The sequence below is a fragment of the Centruroides sculpturatus genome, unplaced genomic scaffold (assembly GCF_000671375.1).
Source record: "Centruroides sculpturatus isolate CEXI.00-Female unplaced genomic scaffold, Cexi_2.0 scaffold1355, whole genome shotgun sequence".
NCBI classification, from domain to species: Eukaryota; Metazoa; Arthropoda; class Arachnida; order Scorpiones; family Buthidae; genus Centruroides; species Centruroides sculpturatus.
The window spans coordinates 80,274-91,760 of NW_019385798.1; the positions used below are offsets into that span (position 1 = coordinate 80,274).

Genomic DNA, 11,487 nt, shown 5'->3' on the forward strand with positions numbered 1-11,487 from the left:
AATAAAGTAATAATTGTTTTACCTTAATTATCAATACAAAATACCCGTTTACAATACGACTGCAATCTTTCATCTGTGCAGCACTTGCGAAGGTATTTATCGATCTGTGAAACTAAAACCGTAGTCATCATGCAAACTGTATAGTAGCTTTGAATATAAATTTTAGTAATGGAATTTTAATGCATTTTAAATAAAATTTATACTACTTGAATGCATTATATCAAATCGAAAAAAATAATAACCACTCGTGATTTTATAAATCGAATACTAAAACATTAATAAAGTTTAAATTTCATTTTAATATGAGAAAGTAGTTAGAAATATACAGCATAAAAACTCAAATTTAAAACAATTGTAAAGGAGTTATTTTTTTTTAAATAATTAACTTTTTCGTACATGATTAACCAGTCAACTGTTGGATAATACCAAACTGTAGGATATTGGAAGAATGAATAACCAATAAATATAATCATTTTTCTTAATGCAGCAAAAATGGACTGTTGAAAGTATATCTCTGAAATCGTGATATAGTTGGTAATAATAAATAGTTTTCAGAAGGTTTAGCAATTAAATTTCAATGTGTGAAGGAAATTAAATGCACTCAATCTCAGATATTAAACAAACATATATTTTACATCATAAATTTTTTACTTTGGGTTTGTAGTAATATTAATAAAACATTAATGGAAAGCAATAAAAAGTATTTAAGAAGTGTTAAAGTAAACACAGTCAAAAATATTTTTATCGTTAAAGTCGCTCTGTTTAGACGACGACAATATTAATCGACTTGTTTATCTGAGAACATTTTACCAGAATTACTTTCCTTAATCGCGTGAAGATAAAAATAAGGATGGATTGTTTGACTTTCAGAAATTAATTCATAATTAACAACTCCATTCATATTAAAATGTCATCGATAAATTTTGCAATTCACTTCCTTGCACTTTTTCAGTCTAAAGCTCTAGGCTGGTGTGAAATGACAATCTATAGGATAATGTAAAGTGCGCTCTATATTTGTTGTAATCCCGTTATAGTATAGGAGTATATCCAATAACTCTGACGGGGCTCAGAAGGCCAAAACCTAACAGAGTTATTGGATATACTCCTATACTGTTTATTCAGGCGAATAACCAGTAGTATCTAATAACCTGTAGTATACTATATTATATAGTATATTTTTTATTATAGGAAGGAACCTGACAGATATTTTTTATTATAGGAGGGAACCTGACAGAAGTAGGTTCTTATCTATTTCACATGAACTGGGCGTATAGTTTACTTTGCGATAAAAAAACTCTCAGCATGATTGATAACACCCACTTGAAAATTTTATCTAAAATAAACACGATAACAAACCTCTCATAGAGATTGATAATTTTACTGTTACCCTATTGGTTAAAGATAAGCTATGGTTGCTCCTATAAATAGAAGAACAGGCGATTACAGCCGCACTCCGCAGGAGGAATTCGTGGATAAGCGTCCACAATACCGCTGCCTAGTGTTCGGTAAGTATGCCCTTCATATTGAAATTAATAGACGTGATCTTAGAATAAGATTTCATCCATTTAAATTCTATTAGGTTTCAACAATGAAAGATCATACGTGGAAAATTCCTGGTTTTTCGACCTGGCCGGAAAACGGAAGTGCATCATATTCGAGCACGACCCTCACTCGCCGACGAATCCGAGTGTGAGTATAAATCCTCCATTATCATGGACTCACAGGAATGAAAGGAACTAGATTTGACAATGACCGCGTTTGGAACGATGCTCGTGAACAGTGAGCTTGGTTCAAATCTGAAAAGTGCAACAATCCAGCTGCATTCTCGGCATACCTTAGAATTCCTCTGTAACTATAAAACCGACGATTTTCGACAGCCCATTTTCGTGCCCATTTTATGGGCACGAACTCGCTCGATTCTTTTTTACACTAACAAAGTCCTAATTCTACACTTTAATCTCCTGTAATAATATTTTAGGTCCAACCGAAATCGTTATCCTACATCTTGAACATACTTTGAGAGATTTCCATGCAGAGTTGATTTTGCTTGTTCGTGAAAAAATCAGAACCAAAATTTGGCGATGTACTGTACCTCGTACATTAAAATTACGTAATACGATGTCAGGAGTGTTCCACAATCTTCTGCCACACTTATTATCAGTTAAAACAATTTTACTATATTCGAATCATTTATGCATCAATAATCTGTTGAATTTAATAGATTTTCATTCCGCAGAACAATTTTATCGTAATGTGTGATTCTTTCATGTGTACAGTATAATTTAATAAATCGTTTATGCATATTGTGTTTTTCTCAACATTCTTCGAAGACAAGTTGAAAAAATGTTTTACTATTTTATTCTTTGTTTAGAGACTTTAGACAATATTGATTATAACACTCACACGCGTGAAATAGTAAAGACTGAATGCATAAAACCGATCCCATGTAAGTTACAAAAGATTACAAAAGGGAAATTTAATAGTGATGTAACGAATATTCGGTTACTATTCGGTATGCGGCCTATTCGGCCTATTTTTCACTATTCGGCCGAATACCGAATACCTAAAAACAGGAGTAACAAATAACAAAAACACAGTAAATTAACCATTTTGGTATTTAGATTTAATGTTATCGAGTTAGTGTTGTTTGTTTATATTTATTTATAACTTGTAACATGCACAAAATAAAAAAAATAATATTAGTCACATGTATTCACAATTTATAATTACAAAGATCAGCACACGTACACATCTATCGTTGGAGCATCCTCGCACAGCTGAGGGTCTAACCCTGCCTAAGCTTTTTAAGCGCACGTCTTTGCTATTCCCTTTCTCTTTCCTCTATCGCTCTAATCCACGTATGCCTGTGCATACATCATAATACGCGCTCACGATACTTTCGATTCGTCACTTTTCTGTCGTAGAGTTCCCATTTTACAATTAGGTGACTCAGCCTGGTTATAACGGAGAAAAGAGACAGATAGGACGTCGATATAAGTCACAGTTATGATTTCACAGATTCGAGACAGCTTGATAGCCCGAACGGCCCCAGGCTTTCGCCAGTGCACGTTAAGTGACTTTCATTACAAGCATTTAGCTTTCCGAAGTCTATGACAACAATTGTTTGGCATTGACAGCCGCGAATTTCGTGCCAAGCTGCCTCGACTTGTTCGATTATGTTATCAACTCAATTTCATATTTATTTTCACATTTTCACTTCGCGGTCCTTCTCTGTTCTTCTTCCGTTATTTACACGTGTAGGTCATTTCATTGTTATCCATATTTGATATCATCATTTATCACATACTTCCATGATGCTCATTTCTGTCAGCTACAACTGTCAAGCATTAACGCGATTGGCGAAGCGTAGTGACAGCGGACCAATGGAGAGCAGGATCCTTGCCATAATGCGGTTTGCGCGCCAATTTTCGTACGTGCGTTAATCGAGCCGAATAGTTTGGCCGAATATTCGGTATTCGGCCTGAGGCCAAATATACAGTTCGTTACAACACTAAAATTTAACAATCAGTTGCAAAATGATAACATCCGATTGTGAAAGGAGTGCAAAGTAAGCTACATCGTTACGTCAAAGAAAGTCCTCGTTTAACTAGCACCTGCAAAAGCAACCTTCGCTTCCAAACAATCGCCGATCACATGACTAATTTTCCAGACTAAACGTATAAAAGGACGAGACACCGAGAATTCCAACGTTTGTCATAAGGAAGCCCCATGGAGGCTACATGAGTGCAAAAGGAAGAGCAAGAAGGAGCTCTATATGCTGCTACCTTCATAAAACAGACCTGATCAAGTCTCCGGAGAAGACACCTGCCATTTTCTCGACAGAGGGAATGGCAGGTGTCTTCCTTGATCAGGTCCCCTCAAGACTAAAGAAAGACGTCATATCAACGATCAACAAATATTTTAGGTATTTTGAATAGATAAGTGTAAACTCTCTTTGCATTCGTGAACTTAGACACACACAACACGCCGCATAGAAGTAGAATAGTCACGCAGCAAGTATACGATCTAATATCCGCCTGTATTTGTCATATTTAGTTATGTATTTGTATTCGCTATGTACCCTAGTTTAGACAAATTTATATTAAACTCTTGTTGTTTTTGTCTAAACCTGTCTACCTGTCATTACTTGGCTCTTATCAAAGTACCCATCGACATCCCAACTATTTGCCATCCTAACCATTCGACGACAACTTGGGCGGGTTTCTCGAACCGGTTTCGAATAAGTGGCATTTAGGGAACATCACCTATGCCTCCGGCTTCTCACATTCGAAACAATCTCGTGTGAATAAAAGGCCTTACGTATTTATAGTAATCTGTCAAAACATGCATAAATTCGATATTCTGCACGTGTGTTAATATTATGTTAATGACCTATACAAACTTGTAAATATTGTTAAAAGAAAAAGAATAATAATTACAAAATTTTGTATTTAAACCTTTCGGCAAAATTGTACATAAGAATCATGTCGTTGTTACATAAGATAGATGGTTAATAAAAAAAAACTTAAAAAAGATAAACTGCTGTCTTGTCGATCCATCAAATTTTAACAGGGATGGGCCAAGGATACGCCAGTAAAATCAGAAACATTAACGTAAAAGGATATCCAAGTAGCGATATAGAAGAAGATGGCTGCCGATGAAGATCTAGCAAGTATTCAAAAACTAAGAGTTATGGAGAGTTTTACAATATGAAAATTTCAGATAACGATATTTGTCAAGGTAGCTGGTACCATAGATGTAGTGATTGGACTCCTGACAATGATTTTTAAGGATTATTTAAAAAAGGCGGTTTGGGCAATGAAACATGCTAAAGCGCAAAAATAGGTAATATCGACGATTGATAAGAGTCTTCTCCATGGGCGTAGCGAGGGGGCCTGGGTGGGCACGGCCCTCCCCAGTGAACCTGGTGCCCCCCAGAAAATCACAGCCGAAAAAGTGTTGAGTCGATTTGCAAAAACAACGAAAAACTTAAAGCTAAAAGCTTTCAATACTAAAAGAAAAAGTCAACGGCTCCCTTTTTGTCCAATGTTATGATTAAAGGAAGTGTCATATTTCTTGTGTATTAAGTCATCGTCGATTATCATGGAATTTTCATTTTAATGAACAATAATTTGAAATAATTCAATTTTGTGTCAGGTTGGCTTCTACTAGGCCCCCATAACAAATCTCTGGCTATGCCCATGGTCTTCTCCTACATATAATGACCTGTATAACTAATAAGGAAATGTTTGAATTGCTGTGCAATATATTTGAGAGAGATAGTCATCAACAGAAACATAATCTCGTACAATGCATTTATAATTTTATCTTTTATAGAAGCAGCAACGTAATGACAAATATCAGTCATTTACAAACTATTATTTTTAAACTAAAAAATTTGGAAATCGACGAAGGAACGATCATAACTAAGATATTTACTATTTTGCCTGATGAGTTTAAGATATTAAAAATAGTCTAGGATTCTACAAATAGAGATGAAAAACCCTTTCGTGATTGATAGCTAGACTGACAACTCAAGAATTAGAACAAAACGTAACTGAAGAAACCAAGAAGGAAGACGTTGCATTTAAAGTATTTCACAAGGATTTAAGGCGTTTCAGATATAAAATAGCAAACAGCATTTGGTCAGACATGGTCCCAGAGAAAATGGTAGCAAATTCTGTACAATATGTAAGAAAAACAATCACAGTAATGATTAATGTTATTTTGGAATTAAACAAAAGAATTTTGGTACCGGTAGATTTTGTAATACTTGTGTAAAAGATAATCACAAGGAGGATGGCGTCAGAAATAAGTCACAAAATAAATCGCGACAGAAGGTATCACTTTAGTGTGAGTTTAACTGATCAGGAAAATAAAGAAGAAACCGTATTTCTAGTCGATCCGGATTCATCCTCGCATGTGTGCAACAATAAGGACATGCTTAATAAATTGGAATGCAGTGGATGATTGTTTAACGAACGTAATCTGTTCCAATACTTTGTTCGCTATCTGAATTGTTCGTTAACCTATTGATTTAACATAGATTTATTGTGGGAATTTAATTAATTCGTTTTGAAAACTCCAAAAAATAAAAAAATAAAAATTTACTAATTTTATTTATATGTAATAATAAAAATACACAATCTTGCATATTTATTAGTCATATTTTTTACGTTTGTGGGGTTAAGGAATTTGTCTAATGTCAATTGCTTTTCTCTCTTCTTCACGATTTTTCAAAAGTAATTAATAGCATTGTAATTGTAGAGATTCCCAAACCTATTAACTTTAACCTGGTTTGGGTGCCATTCTAAGACCGTTGTTCTGACATCTTCCCACTTCTTCAAAAGATCTTGAATAGCAGATATCGTCATTAATCCTCTTTTTCAGAAGAAAACACATTTCGCCGAGTTTTTTGGCGTTCTTTTGTCGTCAAATCCGTTTCAGGTTTCATTATATACTCTTCAATGTTTTTTATTTCTCTGATATAATATTTGTTACTTCTTTAGCTGCTTGAGTCTTCTTGATTATACTGTATCTTTCTTAGATAAGATTGAACTGCGCTCTACTGTAGACCTGTTCGAGCAATACTGCCAATCAACATCAGTCACCTTCTGCTCACTCTCTATTTTTGCTCTTATAGTCTCACCCAGTGGCGTAGCGTGGGGGCAGAAGAAAATTTCGCCGCCCCTTATTTACGTATCTCAATATAAAAGACTAAAACTTAGTTTTCCGTGCTCATTATAGAATTAGTATTTCCGTGCTCAAATAATTACTAAATAATAAATAATTCCGTGCTCATTTCAATCGGTCCGAATCGTAAGTGCGACATAAATTTGAAATAAAATGGTTCAAATTTTTACAAGATATTAGAGGAGAAGGTGGTATTATGGAACCCCAATTACATTTTAGTGAATTGTAAACAAGGTATCATAACCATACCCACAGTTTTTGTGCGAAAAGTACCGGTAACTAATAAACTAAATGTTCCTAATTGGATTTTTCGCTAGTGTAATTATAAGTATGGTTTTTGAAGGCTTTTGTACAAAAAGTCCGAAAGTAGGCTTAGAGAAAATCGGGTGGTAATATGGAACCTTACTGTATATTTTCAAAAAAAATGCTTTAATGTAGCCAAAAACAAATAGGAAAGGACAAAAAATGTTAAATAATTACCAAATTATTTACTCCATTGTATTTTATCGCAAAAATTCTTTTATAATAGAAAAATATGACCTCTGTCAACAATATATATTCCAGCAGCTCTTTTTCGATATTCTCGGGAAGAATTGGCTTTCTACCTAGTGTCTTTTTCACAAATTTCTCCGGACAAATGTCTGCTTGCAAAGAAAGAATTCGGAGGAGTTGAGTTTCATATTACTGTAAAAGCACCAATGGGGTCCGTATTTCACGCATCGCCATCTTGAATTAACTTATGTCTGTCAAGACCAAAATTTAAAAAACGTGAACATCACACAAATTAATATGTACCCCTAAGTCTCTGGAACGGAATACATGCACCAGTGAACCTACAACTACACGATTTATATTTTAAAAATAATTAAATTCACTTAGCATTCAAAACTTGCGAATTTTGAAAAAAAACAAATTTGCTGATTAAATACGGACAACCGTTTAACTAAAGTAAAACGGGTTTTCCCCTCGCTATGAATGTCTGCCTAGTTCATTTTCAGCCACAATCCGCTACAGTTCGCCTTTATTATCAGTTCGAAATGGGGTGGTTCCATAATACCCGCAGTGTTCCATAATACCACCTTCTCCTCTATTATTTATTGTGAAATTTTGCCGCCTTTTAAAAGTGCCGCCCCTGCCGCCCCCACTACGCTACATCACTGCTCTCACCTTTCGAAAATAAAACCCGACGCAAAACTTAAGGAGTGTCCGTCCGACAGTCTTGCGAATATCAGTGGCGTATCGTAGTGGGGGCGGCAGGGGCGGCCCGCCTTGGGTGGCACTTTTTAGGGATCGGCAAAATTTTACAATAAATAATAATAATATCTCGTAAAAATTTGAAACATTTTAATCTATACTTGCATCGCGCCTACGATAGTGCTATCGTCAGGACAGTCCGGGAATCGACTCGTTGGGTGAACTAGTAACTTTTTCGTCTGAGGAATTCCTGCGAAACCTGTTGACCTTTTTTTTCTTTCTTGTACGATTCATTCGCGTTCATATACACCACTAATATCCAATAGAACTATTTTAAACAGTTCACTGCACTACCACCGAATTTTTCATTGCTTGTTCTGTGACAAAACTAAATTTTCGTCTTTTAAATTGAAATACCTAAATAAGGGAGGCCGAAATTTTCCTCCGCCCCGGGCGGCTGACACCCACGGTATGCCACTGGCGAATATTACAAAAAATTGTTTCTGTCAGAAATATAAACGGCTGGAATTACAAGGGATAGTTTCAAAGTTCGGAGGATTACTAACCGAATAGTATATACCGGGTTGAGCGTCGATGTCGACGTCTCCCGCGCTCCGAATAGTTTCGAATTGTTGCCTGAAGACAACGGAAGATCAATCGGTATTCGTTATTTTACGTCGCTTCTTCTTGTGTTTGTTCTGTGAAGTGTTCATTATCTGAACATAAAAATCTTTCGAAAAAGTATTCGTTATCCGAATTGTTCGTAGTCTGAATTGTTCGTTAACCGATCACCACTGTATATTGAAACAATATTTCTGTTGCAAAGGAGAACGAATCGATAACTGCTAAGGGAATTGGCACAGTCGAAGATAGGAATTGGGTGTTTAATAATGTGCAGTATGTTCGTAATTTGAGTAGAAATTTGATATCCGTTAATGCAATCACAAATAACAACTTTAATAAAGTTACACTTGCAATTACGCTCGAATTTATTAATTAAGAATCCTTCAACGATACGAAAATCTTTTGTTTAAATAACAAAGAAATTCTTTTAGTTAAAATTGTCCATACAATGTGTTTAAACCATTCAGTTAAATGCATTTCGAATGTTTGTCGGAAAATTTTTATAACAATTCTTTTCACTTTCTCGATGTAATAATTATTTATAATATAAACGATTAAAACACTCTCTTCTAAAATCACAAATTTTCATATTGTTCACAGATTAAACTTCATAATTAGTGCCTTTGTTTTTATATTTAGGGTATCTGCATACAAGTAGAGCGTCACCCGCAGACTGAAAAAGTGGGAGAGGGCACAAGCTATAAAAAATGCATCGTACATAATGCAAGGAGTTTTAAACTCTGCAATTCAAAGTCGGATCAGCATTTCTACAAGGTGGAGAAAGTGCACTCGAGGCTAACTTGGCCTTAAAACAAGGATTGGGGTTTGGTCAACATACTACAAAGTTAAATGGGTCAATTTACAAATATCGTTCATTAGTTTCTTCTGCATTGATAGCATAAGCTAAAAATTACGAATTTTCTATTGTTAGGGGACTAGATTAAGTAAAAGGCAACCGAAACGAAAAGAGAGCAGGTACCGCATGTGCCTAAATGTACGGATGGGTTGCCTTAGTAGCATTTATCCATTCTATTATCAATTATTATATATTCTACACATATGATGTAGATTTCTATTCTGTCATTTAAATTCGTTTTTACTTTTTTCGGTTGTTATATATAACAGAGGGGAAAATATGGCGCTCGGTCAAAAAATGACTTCAGAAGATTTTTATAATTTTACATTATTGGAATCATGGGAACTTGATACATCGATAAATGCAAAACAAAAAGAATATTCGGGGATTTTCTCTGATTCTTAAAAAAACGATACCTACACTTAAAATTTTAGTATTATTAATATTTTTTGTCGTACATCAAAAACTGCACTTTCATTACCAATACCTTTAAATGCACTATCCATATAAGGCAACAGAGTAAGCAATTATTTTGTTTGTTTGTTTATTTCTTCAGTACAGGTCAAACTTAAATAATTAATGTAACAATTGTAGTTTCTAGTCTAACTTTTCTAAATATAAACTTTCTTCAATTTTTGTATCTATTTTTAAGTATTATTAATATTTTTTGCAGTACATCAAAAACTGCACTTTCATTACCAATACCTTTAAATGCACTATCCATATAAGGCAACAGAGTAAGGAAAGAATTGTGTTACATTGGAGCTACTAATAGATCATTAGCAGCAAGAATTGAAGAACAATAAAAGCTATACTAACATGCTCATGGCAAATGAGCTTGCTGATCCCATCTCCATGTCAATAGCTTGAAACCAAGCTAAAATAATACAGAAAATACAAAGAGGCAGATAAAACATTTTGGTCCAAAGCTTGGAAAATTTACAAAACAACTTTAAAGGGACAATTAATTGTAAAGACTGCAAAGCAATATCAAGGGCATATTTATTTATTTATTTATTTTTCAAAAGACACTGTGGCCAGGTTGGCCTTTTACAAGCATCTTAACAGTTAATCAAAACAAACAAACAAAAATCAGGACGCGAGCTGAGAAAAAAAAAATTAACAACAAATAACGTTGAGTCTTAACCTTTTTTCCATTTTTTTACATTTTTTCTGAAGATTTCATAACTCGATATATTACGTAAATCGTCGCACAGACTATTCCAATAGAAGATTAATTGAAAGATCGGTGCAGATCTCCCCATCTCCAGTTTAACAATTGGAAGACTATAGTCACGAATTATACGAGTATCACGTGTTGATCTACGACATTCACTTATACCAATTCCGAGAAAGCTATTTTCTTTTTTTCCCTTTATNAGAGAGAGAGAGAGAGTTTACATAATATTTCAAATACCTCGAAATAATTACTGGTTGTTCATGGATCCTATTCATACGATATCGAGGAGACGATCATGGATGTAGCCGAGAATCGAGGTTGTCCGTGGGCCGTCAGGGTACTGGCAGGGAGAGTTTCGTCTATCCTTCTAGAATGTCCATGCTGGATTATGGAAGGACGAATTCACTTATGTCTACTGTTGATGTCCACCCCGAGGATCGGATACGACTGCTTTTTATACGCGTTGTGTGTGAGAATTGACTCATGTGACTTTGATGTAACGTGTTCTAAGTTCGACTTGTGTCTGGGTTCGCTCATGCAAGCTGTTAAGTATCGGATGCTTCGACGAATTATGGATATTTTCTATCTGTTATTATGGCTTGTCCTACTTCGTAAATTCATCCATTGACAGTTTCCCATCGATAATTAATAATCGAACGTATGACTACATAAGTTCAAACATTCTAGTGACTGTTTACTAAAACTGTTATTTGATCAGTTTTATCTATCAGAGTATCGGGTGTTGATGAGAAAAAGAAAGTGGATGCTTTTCCACTTCTCTGATATTGCGTACTAGTTTAGCTGATTATTGTAATTACTTAATTGCAGTTATCAGATTCAAACAATTGCATATTTTGTATGTTCAGTTGAATGGTCATACATTCATACAATACATTCAGAAAATCCTGGTCGAAATTTATTACTTAAAAAATATAATAAA

General features: G+C 34.6%; 1 long non-coding RNA gene across 1 annotated transcript; it reads left to right on the top strand.

The window, feature by feature from the left end:
- Nucleotides 1-1,459: 1,459 nt before the first annotated feature.
- On the top strand, nt 1,460-2,301 carry LOC111642193. The gene is made up of 2 exons (XR_002759519.1): nt 1,460-1,505; nt 1,580-2,301. It is a non-coding gene; the product is annotated as an uncharacterized LOC111642193 (long non-coding RNA).
- The last annotated feature ends 9,186 nt before the right edge of the window (nt 2,302-11,487 follow it).